The 16,900-nt window shown below is 44.4% G+C and overlaps 1 protein-coding gene across 3 annotated transcripts in view; it reads left to right on the forward strand.

The window, feature by feature from the left end:
• The window catches only part of bsk146 (brain specific kinase 146), a 31,009-nt gene that overhangs the window by 6,071 nt on the left and 8,038 nt on the right, over positions 1–16,900 (forward strand). The window contains exon 1 of one of the 3 annotated variants that reach the window (XM_018761775.2): positions 2,441–2,539. The exons of 1 other annotated variant lie outside the window; for it this stretch is intronic. The gene's annotated coding sequence lies outside the window, so the exon portion shown is untranslated. One more of the 3 variants, XM_018761777.2, reaches the window with a different exon arrangement.

Below are 16,900 nucleotides of genomic sequence, written 5' to 3' on the forward strand. Positions count from 1 at the left end.
CATGTTTTGCATCTCTGTGCCCCTCCATCCCCCGCTCTTGTCAGCTAGTGAACAAAAAATGTTGTATAGGACCCATCAACTCAAGACATGCTCATTCAAAATGCTGTGAAATGATGGCACACAAAATTGACGGAGTAAACACTGATATTGTGACAGACAAAAAGCCTATTAGTATGTTGGTGTGAATGTCTGTAAACAATAGAAATGAAGTATTCACTCCATGTAGATCAGCAACAAAAATAAAGCAGAATCTCTTTGCCTACGCATGCATGTGGAAGAAAACAGAAGTTGGACTATCCCCTGTTCTTTCACAGTGTTTATCAGTTGTGGACTCTATCTTTCCCCAGGTGGAGGAAGGTTCCAGACAGTTACTGCTAACACACCTGCTTCACCACTGGTGTTTTATAGGGTTATGTTTGGTGAGCTAACTTTTCAATATATAGCCAATAGGCAGCGTAGGGTTTACATTTGCCACCTGGGTTTGAACTCGTGGTGCCCTTGAGGAAGAAACTTACCCCAGATTGTTCCAGTAAGGTTTACTCGGTTGTGTAAATGAGTAAATAGCTTAGTGTACAGATAACATTGTAAGTTACATTCGACAAAGGTATGGGCTATGTAATGGCAAATGATAAAATTGCTGTAATTAAGATGGGGTCAGTGCTGTCTAGTCAAATTCAAGTGATGCTGACCACACTCATAGTTTTCATGGTAAGTGAGGGTGCAGAAGTTGTTTACCATTTCCTTCTTCCACTCATCTCTTTGAGTTACAACCACAAGGAGAGCATTCAAACTCCAAACTCCATGAACCTGATCCATACCTATGCTTTTGAGGCTTCCGCAGTAGCTACTCACAGTGCCATGCATCGTTTCCTTAGGTATTTTATTGAAATACTTTGACTCGTGCAGTGCTGTATCTGACAGTATTTTAACTTTTCTCTCATTTTTATTAAATGTACTTAAAGTGTACCTGTAGTGTACCTCTTAACTATTTGTAATCAATGAACCTTGAGAAGCAGGTGGTATAGTGGTTAGATCTGTCACCTTGCAGAGGAGAGGTTTTCAGTTCAAATTCCCATCCTTCAGTGTTGTACTTACCCTCAATTTATACAGTAAGAATACCCTGCTTTGTAAATGTGAAAATCACTGTAAGTGGCCTTGGATTAAAGTATGAAATAAATGAATAATCAGTCCCTTTCAATATTACAGTAGTATGATAATATTCTCAGTTACTGTTCAAAGTATGACAGAATAAACAGTAGTGTTGAAGCAGTACTGTGCTGCTCACTGTGTCTGAAGGAAAACGGTGCGGATGTGCACTAGTGAATATTTTACTTCATGCTGAACGAGATTATTCGCTGTGTTCAAGTGGGCCACAGTAAATGGCTTGAAAGAGCAAGGCTCAGTGGTAAGTGTGTACAGCGCCAGTAGTGTCACTGTGAACACCAACGGGTGCGTGTGCACACATACACACACACACACACACACAGAGGAAGGGGGAACAGCTGCAGGTCACACATTCAACAAGGAGCCGAAGATGAGTGTGATGAAACCCGGCTGTAATAACGATCACAAATGAGCCCTAACGGTTCCACAAAGGGTATGTGAGTGTGTATACAGTGTGCCCTTCAGGCTGAACATGGAGGCCTTCGGATGCGGCGCGGAAAATGCGCTCACGGTGATTACATGTGGGGTCAGGAATCACTTGTCTTCTGCTCGATTTACACACCAGCCCTGGCTGTCAGGCTGCATCTGGGGAACAAACGAATGCCGTTTGCCCTCCGCTTCACAGGACAAATGATGACTGATGGTGCCTGTGCGGAAATTTCGCTGGATCCTCCAATCTCGGCAAAGCGGTGGTCTTGTTCAATGACTGACAGCCCTTCACTCCGCTAAGGGCAATGGCAGCTCACATGGACTCTGCTAACCTGAAAGTCACCCTTTGGAATCCCGCCTCCTGCTGTGGTACTTACTCTGAATACATACAGCATCAACTATCTAGCTGAAGTGATAGGGAGATCGTTGTAAGTAGCCTGGTACAATATATCAGACAGTGTAAATCGCTTTGCTTCAGAGAAATAATCATGCGTCAGTTAAGTAAAGACTACCTGCTGTATTTAATTATCGAGTAGATATTATCAACGCGCCACCAAAGCAACAAATAACGACAGTACACCTTATCAAATCGTTCTTTTAAAATGCATTTTTACAGATGCAATAAAGATCGAGTTTTCAGTAGTGTTGACAAGGCTTGGCGTCGCTACCCTTCTTGCGGAAGCTGTAAATGTTACGCGCACGTGAGAGGGTGCTCTGCTCTCGGTAATCTGTACGGAGACAGAAGCGCGCTCCTGGGCGCGCGAGCCATTGGTCGGCGGTTACGGTGGGCGGGACCTTTGGCGACGTCTCGGCGCTCGTTCGCCTGTCCGTCCGGGAGCGATGCGGAGACAATAGGGGAGCAGAGACGCCGGACCGGCAGCGGCTCACAGCGGCCAGGCACAGCGGAGCTCGGCTGCCTCCATTCACACCCAGCTTGGACAGTACGGTACGCGGAGGAGCGACATCTGCAAAACACCACACCTTGATCTTGCACTCTCCCGTTACTTGTATTCATGTATTATGCATTTCCTGGAGAATTAGTACCATTAGTGGAAACCTCTATCATATGCGTGTCGGATTGAATGGTGAGTGCCTGCCTGGTAAATAACCGCGGACATGGGGGTTGTTTTGACACATCGTGCACTTGCACGTCGTTGCGTTGGCGATCGGGTCCCTTCTTTCGTGTCACTTGTAAATTTTCATTGAATACAATGAATGAATGTACCCCGCATCACCTTACTTACATAATAAATAATGTAACATCGCAGTGCGTCGTTAATCGCGATTTCATTAGACTAGACTAGTCGTATTTCTCGTGGGTCCGTCAGCGTTCCGCATCCGCGTCGGTGTGCGTACAGCGGGCTGCTTTCACACGAACGCGCTGTCAGTGTCATTCGGAAAGATGACTTGAGGATTGATGCCGGCCAGTGTGTGTGGAGCGCGTTTCTTTTTCCACCTGCACGCGCAGCAGCCTGCTCTGCTCTCCTCTCCTCTCTTGCGCTGCCCGTTCGTTCCGTATGAGGTTAGAGGAAGCAGTGCCAGTCCTGCCTGGTGAGAACAATGGATGAATGGGCTTATTTGCAAAGAAAGTTGTGTATTGTTGTCTGCAAGAGCGTTTTACTTTCGTTTGTTTTCCTCATTTTTTTATGTGGGCAGAGATGCACACGTCCTACATAATTTCCATAAAAATGCATCATAGTATGAATAGTAAGTGGTGCTGAGCCAATCATTACACCATATGTACAAACAAATGCCTCCACCGGTCTACTAGATTATTAGGTGCTCAGCTCTTTCCTTTTCCGTATTGCTGCCTGTTCCTTAGATATATGGACAGGCACAGACACATATATATAGGGTAGGAAAGGGTGGTAATTTAATAGTTCCTGCAATGGAATTCACAAATGTATATTATAATACGTATGTACTGTATGAACACACATCCACTCAGACCTTTGGTTTCACACACACACACAAATGTGTTTACCTGTAGACTCACCATGTCATCTACTGATGCACACACTTTCTACTGACTGTGTGTTTGTGTGATCTCTCACTTTTGTTTGAATGCTCAGCACAACCTAATCAGTGACTGTCTTGGCGTTTGTGGTGATACTCTGCTCGATACCCTGTGGACTGACGCTGCAGACACGCCCCTCTCGCTCAGGTGACTTCATCTTCCAGGAGAGAGGTGCGCGCCAGGGTACAGAGGTCATGTACCACATGACCCCAGGGTTGCATGTTGGGAGGCGTAGTGGGCTCTGCTACAGTAAATAGGGGCAGAAAGTGCAGAGCGGAGCCTCAGGCTGAGGGCTTTGTGCTCCTGTCGCTTCCACTGAGGATTGGACTCCTCTAGTGGACAGAGGCCTGCAGCGCAGTGCATTAACCGGTCCAATTAACACTGGATGCAGATGCTGCCTGGTAGCGTGATTTCATTCCTGGGCATGTTTCATGACAGGCACCAGGAAACAGGATCATTACAAGGCAGGTGTATAAAAGAACATGAGAACCAAAGCTTGACATTTAAATTTGCGGTATGTTGTTTACTTTTTGCATTCACTAAAGCGAAGGCACATGGTGAAAACAGTTGCTAAATTTTCATTAATTTGAAATCAATAATGGGTTAAATGCATTGGATTTATAAGAATAAAGGGAGGTATTTTTACAGAAGGCTTTGTTTTACTGACTTGGCCTAATCCATCTTACATATTTTCAAAAAAGGTACCCAAAGCAAGCAGAGCAGAAATTTCCACAGGTTGGTGCTCTGGTGCAACGCAAAGGAAACATATCCAAGCCTAAACCACCTATGTGGTCCAGAATTCAAAGAGTAGTGGTGTCGGAATACAGTGCACCTGACACATGAATCCATAGAAACACCAGGGGTTAGCTGCAGAAGCCTGTAACATCTACTGAAAGGCTGTGAAATCCCGCCGCATTGTAATATGCTGTTTTCACATGGACTCAGTTGATTGTGTTGGAGATGAACTTTGCAGCTGTGGTCGACACAGTTTCTGTTGCTCAAGGCAATATAATAAGCTAATAATGTAGGAAATTTGAAATCTCAAAGAAGGCTGGAAAAGGCAGGTATTTACTATGTCCAGACAGACTGTGATCTTAGATGAAGGTAGACATTTATTTGTGCAGTAGAATCTTTAATCGAAAGCAATTTTCAGGCTAATAGCATATAAGTACAGTAGGAGCACTGGATTATTCATATGTACAGTAAATTAAATGAAGGATATCTGAGTATTGCAAAGTAAAGTGCATGATGTATATGTGTTTGGGAATGCTGAGGTTAAATCTTTGAAATGCATAATTATAAGGACTAGGCAAAACTTGTGGTTTCTACTGCCTTCTAGTTGAAGCATCTCTTTTTTTTTTTAAAGGTCGTCACATGGAAACATTGCAGCAGCGTTCTGCACAGTAACGAAATATGCTAACTAAAGTGCAGCCTTTAAACTGTATAGAAGCGCTAGGATCCCTGCTGGTGTTTAGGACTATGAGCGCACTTTATCCTAAACATGATTAAAGCATGCAAGAAAGACATTAATTTAGTGTGCCAACTTGTTTGAACTACTTACTTCTGTTATTTATTTTTTAAACTTAAGACTTGCTGAAAATAGTCCACAGAATTAGAGATGGCGGTGTGTGTTGCTTAGTACAAGAATCCCAACACTGGTACGCGTACAGTACGTAAATGTAGTTATGTGTAGCACTTACATGTAAATATACAGTATTGCAAAAATGGAGAACCACAGATGGTTTTACTGTAAATGACTAAGAATTACTACTATTGAGGTTGTACTAAAACCATATGCAATGAAACTGCACTGAAGCAGGAAAGAATTTGTTGTTAGAGGGAAGAATTAAGCAGAACTTAAGGGTCACAGTGTCTTCCCACGGGCTCGCTGAAAGGCTGTATGAGACAGCACAAAACACTCATTCATCACGTTATGAGTGTTCAAGCTATAAACCTTTGAACACTGGTACATTTTCAAGTTTGCTTGTTTGTTTTTAATTTTATTTTCTAAAGTTTGTGTCTGCGAATGCCATATGCGTATGTTTCTACACCCAGATGTTAGATGGCAATGAAAAACACCCAAACAGTGTTCGTGTGAGAACTGGATTCAACTCGCTTTCAGTGTTTATAGCTTGTGTCTGCTAACCCTGAGTGTTGGTGATCAATAACAAGATGAGAAATGTTGCATGTGCTTTTGAGATGAATCGCACAACAATCAGGACGGATTCGGATTTTGTGGGGGGGAAAAAAAGCAGTTTTTTTATTTCAGGCATTTAAAATTAAGACAAATTTTAGTTTATCTTTAAATTTATGATAATATTTACAAGTCTTCAAAATCTTATCCAAGACTTTTACATTTATGCGTTTACATTTTACAGAACCTTACCGGAAAATAGCAGATAACAGATGGATTAATTATTAATTATAAATCTTAATTATCATTAAGATTTAGATTTTGAGTGGATAAAGAAAGGCGGGGGGTGCGGTGGCGCAGCGGGTGTGACCGGATCCTGCTTTCTAGTGGGTCTGAGGTTCGAGTCCCGCTTGGGGTGCCTTGCAACGGACTGGCGTTCCGTCCTGAGTGTGTCCCCTCCCCCTCCAGCCTTGCACCCTGTGCTGCCAGGACCCTGCTCGCAGCAGGCAGTTTCAGACTGTGTGTGTGGATAAAGAAAGCTGAAAGTTGTCAGAAACTGAGCAATGTTGGATATGTTTCAATCAGCAGTCTAGTTTGTTGTGGGGGATTATGTGTTTTTTGTTTCAGTCATTTTAAATTAGTTTTAATTGTGCTGGTGTTAGGGGGTGCGGTGGGTTGGACCGGGGTCCTCCTCTCCGGTGGGTCTGGGGTTCGAGTCCCGCTTGGGGTGCCTTGCGGCGGACTGGCGTCCCGTCCTGGGTGTGTCCCCTCCCCCTCCGGCCCTACGCCCTGAGTTCCCAGCTAGGCTCCGGTTCCCCGTGACCCCGTATGGGACAAGCGGTTCAGAAAGTGTGTGTGTGTGTGTGTGTGTGTACTGGTGTTTGAAGTTGACAAAAATAGTATAAAAAAAATCTTTTTTTTAAAAAAAAAAATTTGTTGTACAGTATGGTGGTTTTTGTAGAACCTAACAAGTGATTGAATTGTGGCATCTTGTGTAGGATCAAGATTTTGTTTACTGTGAATTAGTGGTAAAAGTCACATTGTATTTACACATCTAGCTAATGCATACTTATAATGCAGACTTAATGTCCAGGTTGTGTTTGTAAGGTGAGGAGTATTTGTTCAGGTGGAGTGTTTTTTTTTCCACCACACAGCATTTTCTTAAACAAATGCTTTCACTCTTTCTGTCTTGTCTGGCAGGGGAAAGCATTTTCCGAAGGCACTGGGAGGGCACTTTTTTCCAATTTGCAATTAGACTACTTCTTCAGAAGCAGCCACAAAAGACCAGGCAATCTAAAGCTGTGAGATTACCAGTCTGATGACAGGGAATTATGGCACGTACGGTAATGAGCTAGAATGGACACGAGTTGAGCTGTACATTGTCAAAAGAATTGGTGTTGTCCTTTGGAAATGCGTTCCCTTTCCCAGTTACTCACCAGTATATGAGCATTTTGACGAAAGCAGGAGAGAGAATGTGGTTAGCGGGAATTGCATTCAGTGAGATCTGAAGCCTCTTTGCACTGTCCGTGTAGGCTTCACATCATTAGCATGCAGTAAAACAAAGACCCATTGTGCAGTGGAAGTGTTGCTGTGGAGCCTTGGAAAAGCTTATGTCTTCCTCATTATTTTTGCAGACTAACCAGATCAAGGATCCAAGCACAGACCATTATGTGATTTCTGTCCGCATGTGCAGAACTACGTTGAAAATGTTTTAAGTGTAAGTCAAAAAGCTCCATGGATTTTTGTGCCATTAGAAAATCATTGATTCCTCCATCCTCTGTATTTCTTAGTCCCCTTTATCACTGTGGAATTATAGTGCTTACCAATATACCATTGTTACATGACTTATAAAGAGTCCATCTGCCATCCAGTTGAAAGAAAACACTAAATATCCATCCATCCGTTTTCAAAAACCGGTCTCATAGTTGATTCACTTAATCGGTATTTTAGAAGCTTTTATATGAGTCATTTGAGATGCAAGATGTTCCACAGTTCTGTAATTTATTTCAGCGGGCTTGACTGGGTCCTGCTCTCTGGTGGGTCTGGGGTTCAAGTCCTGCTTGGGGTGCCTTGTGATGGACTGGCGTCCCGCCCTGGGTGTGTCCCCTCCCCCTCCAGCTCTACGCCCTGTGTTTCTGGGTTAGGCTCCGGCTCACTGCGAGCCCACTTGGGACAAGCAGTTTCAGACTGTGTGTGTGTGATTTTTATCAACATTGATTTTAATCTTTTGTTTGCTTTGATGGTAACAGCTTTGCAATGGTGGGCTGTAAGTTTGCATTTGAAAACTTGTCACCACCAGTCTCAGGCCTATGCCTGCAGTGAGAGGAAGGTCACAGACCAAAAAAACAGAGCAGCAGAGTGATGGGACGGTTCATCCAGCCAAATGCTTTTACACACCTTGATACACGCTCACAGTATAACTAAAGCCATAAAAGCAAAATGGGCTTTGCATATCACAACAACTGACAGTAGAGCTGACAGTGCATTTTTTTGATGTTCCTTTTCCCACCTCTGTGGTCACACCGTAGGTTTGGAGAGACGATGGTTTCTTCTCTCAATACAGTACATGAGCTTAAACGCACCGATAAGGTGTGATCGCTAATGCAGTCTTATATAATTTTTCACTAAGGGTGAAAGCCACTTCAGAAATTGTAATTTGCCAAATGGTCTGTACTTTTAAGTAGTAAATGCTTAAAATCCTGTAATAAATTGGAATTATGTAACAGGGTGGGGGATTTTTTTTTTTTTTTTTTTTTTTGTCTTTCAAATGAGGAAGTGGCTAAGTCTCTGTGAGACTTGCTGTTGCGTTCTGAGTGCTGGGTCGAGGGTGGTTGCCTAACAAGAAATGTGTACTCACTTCTGACTTCATTCACGACCGCTGCTTGGATACATACTTCCAGAGCGTCCCTAAGGGTCCACTTCAGAAGCCATTTTCTCGACTGCTTAAGGGAGCAATGGGAGAGGCGACAAGTGATCGTGTGCAAAATACACTCATTAACCTTTGCTCATTTGCACTCTTTTCAAGGTTTAATGCTGACCAATACAAGAGTTTTTCAGCCAGAGGGGTCCAAGTAAAACTTCTGTCCAGACAGAACAGCTGGTATTCATAGTGGTTAGAGCTGCTGCCTTTGGCCCAAAGGTTGCAGCTTTCAATCCCACCTCCAGCTGTAATACCCTTGAGCAAGGTACTTACCCTAAATTGCTCCAGTGAAATTTCCCACTCGTGTAAATGGGTAAATTATTGTGAGTTGCTTTGGAGGAACACACCTGCTAGATGAATAAATGTAAGTGAAATACTAGAATAAAAAAGGCTCATTTACTCATGTGAAATATCCAGCCATGTCAATGAGTATGGATGTAAGTGGCTTTCGTTAAAAATAAAACACAGACTGTGCAATGAAATAGTAATTCTAGACAGTGGACATGGCTGGTGTGTCTGGAAAATGGAGATACAGCAGTGACATCTTTCTCAAGATGGCAGTAGGAACATCACAGGAGGTATAGGGGTTTCTCTAGAAACTGCTCTCCTCTCTGCTTCTTTCATCAGCTGTCCCTAACTGTCCTGAACCTTGCCTTCTGCTCTCACGGTTTAATGGTACACAATGTAAGGATATCTTCTAAACTAAACTCAGCCTGTCATCTGCTTTGTGATTCAGTTTACAGTGCAGCAGGAAATGAAAAGGAGTCTTCAGCATCATGTCTTACACACACACGCAGTCTGAAACCGCTTGCCCCAAGCGGGGTCGCGGCGAACCGGAGCCTTACTCAACAGCACAGGGCGCAAGGCTGGAGGGGGAGGGGACACACCCCAGATGGGATGCCAGTCCACCGCAAGGCACCCCGAGCAGGACTCGAACCCCAGAGCAGGACTCGGCTAAACCCACTGCGCCACCCGTGCGTGTCGACACGGTCTGTGTAAAACATGTAGAAAGTACTTCTAAGTTGTATGTGCACAACCACGAAGCTAAAATTAAATATCGATTAAATATGTACAATGCCAATATTCAAGGTGTTGATCACTGTGTGTAAAGTGCTGTGTTAAAACCAGCACTCTTGACAAGTTGTGCGGCCATGTCGTGCTGTTAGGCTGTAGCTGTTTCGTCAAGGTCGCTGCCGCTGGGAGAGTGTCACTATGACACTGGTGAAGGCTATAATCTGTGGCTGAGGAGAAACTCCCGTGGCTGCAGTTGAGTGACAGGCTTCTGTTCACCGGGCACAGAGTTTCCGCTCAGGCACAGTATTTATAACATGTCTGCTTGGTCCGGGGAATCATCTCTTCGAGCTGTTTGTTGGGTGCAGCAAGTTGAATTATCCCTTGAGAAGAACCTTGGTTCATAAGTGTGAAGCCTAAATACACTAAAGACACTAATGTCATTAAAAATGATTGAACATTGTTGATTAACACCCTAGAAAGCTGAAACACAATGAGCAGTACAAGATCATTTCCTGTATATAAATGGCACTCGGTATAAAATGGCTGTTTGTGTGAATAATTTGATTGACCTTCCCCAACAAGGGGTGACGTGATGGTGCTGTGGGTAGTGCTGGCTGTGGGTTCAGATGCATCTAGAAGATGCTCAGTCTTTGTGGCGTTTGAATGTTCTCCCCATGTTCACGTGGGTTTCTTCTGGTTCCCTTCCAAAGGTCCAAAGACCTGTGTTTTAGGTGTATTGATGACTCTCAATTGCCAATAGTGTGTGTGTGTGTGTGTGTACTCGCCCTGCTGTGGGCTGGCATCCTATGTAGCGTGTACCCTGCCCCGCACCCTGTCGGTCCCGCACCACCTAGACCCTGAATCGGGCAACACGTTAATGACGGTGGATGGGTGTATCAAAAAAGTGTTTGTGGGTCTGCCATAGGCAGATTAGATTTATTAACGATGTGTTTTTTCATGTGGTGATACAGTACCTCTTATGTGGTATGGCAGAGATACTGTATGTTCTGCTTGGCGCATCCTTGGTTTCATAATACTGTGTGCACTTTCTGGGCTGCCTCAGGTGATGCTTCTTGTGCTAGGGAGGGCTGGTGGCGGGTGGAGTGGCTGAGGGGCTCGAGGAGCTGGGGGAGCTGGGAGATGAGCTGGAGAGCGAGTCAGGAGGCCACAGTTGGCTGTGAACAAACAGGAAACAGGCTGCTGGAGCTCAGCAGTTTCATCCTTAGCCTTGTTTTCCTGCTCGGTCACAACGGCACCTCTCCAGCATCCCTAATTAGGGTTTAATTAAATGTGAAGAGTGTCCTAAACCCGTCTCACAGAGAGGGAGGGAGGGAGGCCAAGACGGCGAACAGCCCCGCTCAGCCTTTTCCTGCAGTGCTCACAGGAACCGTTAAAGCACACCGCCATTCTGCATCATTAAGTGTTCATGATGCAACACATTAATGCAGCTTTCAGCAGCACTAAATACGGAACGTGGGTGCTCTCCTGACCACTTTTGCAATCGCTGCTTCTCTGGATCGATGCAGTGCATTGATTGTGCTTTAATATGTTGAAGAACAGCTTAAAGTCTCATGTTTACATCTAAGATGCTGTACAGTGTCAGTATGCTTTCTCCTGTAATGAAAAAGACACATACATACACGGGGAGTCTGAAAGCGCTAGTCCCAAGCAGGGTCGCAGCACACCGGAGCCTAACCCGGCAACAGAGGCGGGACGCAAGGCTGGAGGGGGCACACCTAGGACGGGACGCCAGTCCACCACAGGGCACCCCAAGCAGGACTCGAACCCCAGACCCACCAGAGAACAGGCACAGGCCAAACCCACTGCGCCACTGCCACCCCAATGTGAAATAGTCCTGTGCCGTATACAGTAAATGCTCTTTATTATTTTTGTTGTTGTCACTGCTAAGCATAACCTCTCCCATTTTTTGTGAAATAGCAGAATTATAAAGGAGTGCGATATATGGCATCCATCGTTCCAATGTCAATAACAGCTTGTCCTAAGCAGAGTCCCGGTGAACCGGAGCCTATACCAGAAGCGTTGGGCACAAGGCTGAGGGAGGAACACCCTGGGCAGGACACCGGTCCATCACAGGGTGACACACGGCAGCACAGAAAAAGTGTTACGATGGATTTAGTTGTTGTATTTTTACATGCGCAGCTTTCTTACCACAAATGAAAATAATTTCGGGTTTTTTTTTTTTTTGTGCAGTTTATGGAGTTCTGTAACAATAGCTGCTCCTCAAGGACTGCAAAAGCCTACCAATTTTCTGCCATTTTGAAGTTTTGAAAATCAAACTCGTAATCATAAGTGCAGGCAACACATGATATAGATTGAATTGTTCTTGGATCGAACTCTAATTCTGGGGTAGGAAATATGAGTTCTAGTTCAGCCACAGAATTAAAATATTCAGTTAGTATTGTTGGCTGATTTACAGCTCTACCACACATTTGTTGACATGGTGACATCTGCTCTAACTAAACTGCAAAGGGAACATTTCTATGTTAACCTTAGATACTTTATATTTTGACCTTCTGAAAAAAATCATACAAATATTCAGATCCTGAAATTTTACTAGCAAGTCTTTCCGCTTCTCAGACAGCCTTTTCTGCTGGAAGCGTATTAAGCAAACTGTAGTTTTTGGTTCTTTGCAAGCGTGGTCAAGTCACTTGCAGTTACCCATGGATTTTTTTTCTTTTCAGCTGTTTGACATGGAAGTAATACTACATTTTCTGTGCGTTGTGCTGATTATAAAGGAAGAGACAAAAACAGAATGATCAGTCTAGATCATTGAAAGTGGACCGACCGTTTTTGTAAAATGTATTTTTGCTTGTTATGTTTTTCATTTCCGTATTTATGTCCAATATGTTGCAGGAAAAGTAGAGGCAGCTGGTAGTGTAGTGATTAGAGTAGCTGCCTTTGGGCTCAGTGGTTGCAGGTTTCAATCCCAGCTCCAGTACTCTTGAGCAAAGTGCTTACCCTGAAATTTCTCCTGTGAACTTGCTCACCTGTATGTAAATAATGAAGTTGCTTTAAAGAAAAGTGTCAGTTAAATCAATAAATAAGAATGAGTCATTTTTATTCTTTATCATTATTTATTTAAAACCATGGTTGTCACTTTCATGAATATGGAGTAGAATTGTGACCATCTTGGAAATATTCAGTCGACGCCTTGTCACGTCTGTCACCATGCAAGTAAAATGTTATATGAAAGCAGCAGTGCTTACACAGCAGAATTGCTGGAAAATTCTGCAATACAGTAGTTATGAACCTGCAGTGATATAAAAGCACCCTGGGTGTATGTCCAGTGTCCTCCGCTGAACGACTGTCCCGGGCGTAACTGTGTCTGCTAGCGTTCTGAGTGGTCCCAGCCAAGGCTCTGCTGTCGTCGTTTTGATTTGGCAGTCATATCACTGCAGCATATTTCTTTTGTGCTGTTTTGTATTTACTAACCCAATACACTATGTCTGAAAACCGCTGATAGCGCTGATAAGAAAAGACACATGGAGCAGTTAAAGAGAAAACTGTAGAAAGTAGAAATAATAAGTTGAACGGGGTTATAAAACTGCAGTTTTTTTTCATTATTTTGTACATGAATTGAATTATCTCACACATTTAATGCATTTTAGATTATAAGAAAAAAACTGACTTATAAACAGATTGATTTACAGACAGATTTTCATTCCTTGTCAAGATGAGGACTTACTCTGTTGACCTTTCTTCGACCATTACGGCTGCACAGAGCTTTCATAAAACTGTTACAAGGAATAGACCATGATGGATATCTAAATTATGCACTGACATAAATCAATATGGCATCAAAAAGCCTATGAAATTGCAACATGGTGAATCTGAAAAATGTTCTGTAAAGCCAAGATGTAGCATAAAAGGTCAAGAAAATTTCTTGGTAAGGGTATATAAATTATATTTAAGATTATCCAGATTGCCATTTGGCTGTAGGACCCCTTTTAGTTTCAGTAGTGTTGTAGTAGTAATAATAATAATAATAATAATAATAATAATAATAGTAATACATTTATTAATTTAGCTGATGCTGTTCTCTAAAGCAACTTACAATGTTAAGCTATTGACAACTACTTACCTAGTTATATAGCAGGGTAATTTTCATGGAACAGTTTAGGGTTAGTAGGGTTATTACAGCAATAATAATTTTATCTGGCAACCTTTGGATTGAAAGGTTTATTATTATTATTATTATTATTATTACCTGTAACCACTACACTATCAGCTGCTAAAAATATCCATCCATCCATCCATCCATCCATCCATCCATCCATCCATTCATCATCGACCACCGCTTGTTCCGAGGGGGGTTGCGAGCCGGAGCCTAACACGGCAAAACATAAGGTGCAAGGTTGGAGGGGGAGGGGACACACCCAGGACGGGACGCCAGTCCGTCACAAGACGCCCCAAGCGGGACTCGAACCCCAGACCCACCACACAGTGGGCGTCGGCTAAACCAGCTGCGTCACCACGCCCTCTAGATACTGTTAATAATAATAATATAAATAATAATAGTGAAATTGAAATGTGAATTCTATATAATGTGAAGTCTTGGAACAGACTTCATGAAAAGGCAGAAGTGTGTGGCTGTGTATGCCGAAAGAATTGCAGACTTCATGGCTGGCATTACTTTAAAGGCAGCTGGAGTGGGACGCTGGAAGCCTTCTCATTTGTGTCCCCTGTGGGATTTCAGCAAAGGCAGGGCTCTGTGTCATGCTCCGTGCTCTTGTGCGTAGGGCTTCCGGAATGACCCGGAGCGGCACGGGGTCGGACGCAGCGGGGCACACTTAGCAAGGTCTGTGAAATGTGCTTTGTGCCAGTAAATTTGCCTCCGTTCTGCAAACACGTGGGGTCGTGCAGGCACATGGATAACGAGAGCGCTGCCAGAGCTGCGATGCAAATGCGTTCGCTGCTTCTGTCTATAATGAGCGCGGCTCGGTATTCTCAGAAGTCCTACTGCCGCTGCGCTGGCATGAATATTCTAGTGACAAAGCCATCTGCCCATGTGGCTGCATGTGCAGCGAAGAACCACTTGTTAATTACCTTGCATTCTTTGATTATGTCCCTCTTCCAAGGTCCACGTTCTTGTGAGAGGCAATGCTGATGGAGCTGAGCGATGGATGCGTCTCCCTCGCAGCGTCTTACTTGGAGGTGCTTGTCATGCTCAGCTGGTTCAGCAGGGTGGCACGGGGCTTGAAACCAGGCCTCGGGCCACGTTAGCGGCTCCCTGCGCCTTCAGCGATCGTCATCGACAAAAATCACCAACAGATGGGATTCGTCACACACTTCCTGTCTCGTTCGACTTGTTTTTTTTCATTCCCTAATGAGAATTTGCATTAATGATAATTATAAAGCCATCAGAGCTGTTAATGATCTATTTATTTGTTGAGAAATCTGTCTGCTCTTGTTGCTCGGTGAAGGATATTTCGCATTGCTGCAAGTGTTGCCGGATGACAAGGATGAATGGGATACACGCATTTCACCTTAATTTACACCGAGAACGCATTTCCGAATCCTTCCTGCTGCCGAAAGGTTACGCAGCAAGTTCTCGCATCGTATAAAACCCACAAAGGTGGGCTCCCCTGTGAAGCTGCACACATACTCACTTGCAACAGGCAACGTAGAGTGACCGGTTCAACTATGACACATGGTTTTGCACTTGGAAGAAAATCACATGACCAAAGGGAGAACCTGCCAACCCCACACGGACGCACGTGGATACAAACCCACATCCAGCTGCGCAGCCGAAGCGTAGCAAGGCACCTGCGCTACCGCTGCACCACGATGCTGCCCATAATATGAATATGTTTTCAAATGAGACTGAAATATACGTGCAAGCGAAAGGGTTTCCTGATGCGCGTGATCTGAGCGGGACGCAAGAGGGCGAAGAGCCTTTGAAACGTGTTCGCGAAGGTAATTAAACTGCTCTTGTGGCACTGTGTGCAGGGGTGTGTTTCTGTGCCACGCATCTTCTGCAGCGAGCGCAGGAGTTGGGATTAGCCCTGACCACATGAGCCATTTGTTTTTAAAGCATCTGTTTTTTACGGGCTCGCGCGTGTGCCCGCTCGCACAGAGAAAGCAGCTGTAAGCGTTGGAAATGGCTGCCAACACAGTTTGAAGTCTGTTTAATAAATCCACCTCCAGGTTATTGGATTGTTATGTTCCAGCTGAAAACTGCGTATGTTTTCCTCTCTCTCTCTCTCTCTCTCTCTCTCTCTCTCTCTCTCTCTCTCGTTCTCTGTTGCCTTCTCTCGCAGCCCTCCCTTTCTCTCTTTTTATTTTCGTGTTTTAGGGAAAAGAAAAATCAATTTCGTGCACGAGCATCAGCGAGACGCGCTCCAACCGAAGACGGGACGATTCCGCTCGGCAGCAACGTGGCTGTCGTGCGTCGTAACCCGTGCTGCCGGCGGAGGCCTTGTGATCCTTGGCAGGAACAAATCGTTTCTCGTGTTTACCTCAGCAGCGGCGTTCCCGGCGCGGAGCCGTCTGCGCTCGCCATCCGTTTCCTGCTACCGCACGGCTCTCCTCGACGCGGCCCTGCGGGCGTAGCTGCGCCTTGTTTGAGCAAGCTCGCGTTTCGCGATTGCCAGGTGTATAAACACACACTTACGTAAGAGCGGCAGGCCAGGATGGTCTGCGGTAGGTGCTCTCGGGGACTGGAGACGCTAATCTTTGTGGGCTTTCGGACTTTCCTGCAAGTGGACGCTGCTGAACAGGTTACTTCTGCAGTCGAGAAGCACAGATTATGTAAACAATGACTAAGCGGATTCGGTCCACCCACAGAGCTCATTTTTCGGGTTTCGGCGATAATCGGTCTGTAAATGCAGGTCTTGGTGCCGTTGCTGTAACTCCAGTGGTGTCTCATGTTAACGTTTCAGCGCCAACAGCACATCTGGTCTAAAATAAAATAGTATATAACACTGGAACACAGTGGCTATTGTTTGCTTGTTGCTTGAATGTTTGACGGAAGTTAGGCTCATATTCCATGTGCAAGATTTCTCGAGTCTGCCGTTCGGGTGAAAAGTCTCAGCTGCAGTTTTATTTTTGAGACAGCAGTAGAACAACCTTGCCATAAGGGAAGACAAATATATAAATAAATTGCCTCCATTTATTAATGTCAAGATGGAGATAGTTTAACTACAGTTTACTTGTTTGTTTTGCATATTAATGCGTTTCTTTTTCAGCTGTAGGCAGTAGT

Source organism: Scleropages formosus, chromosome 20 (assembly GCF_900964775.1).
Source record: "Scleropages formosus chromosome 20, fSclFor1.1, whole genome shotgun sequence".
Classification (NCBI taxonomy): Eukaryota; Metazoa; Chordata; class Actinopteri; order Osteoglossiformes; family Osteoglossidae; genus Scleropages; species Scleropages formosus.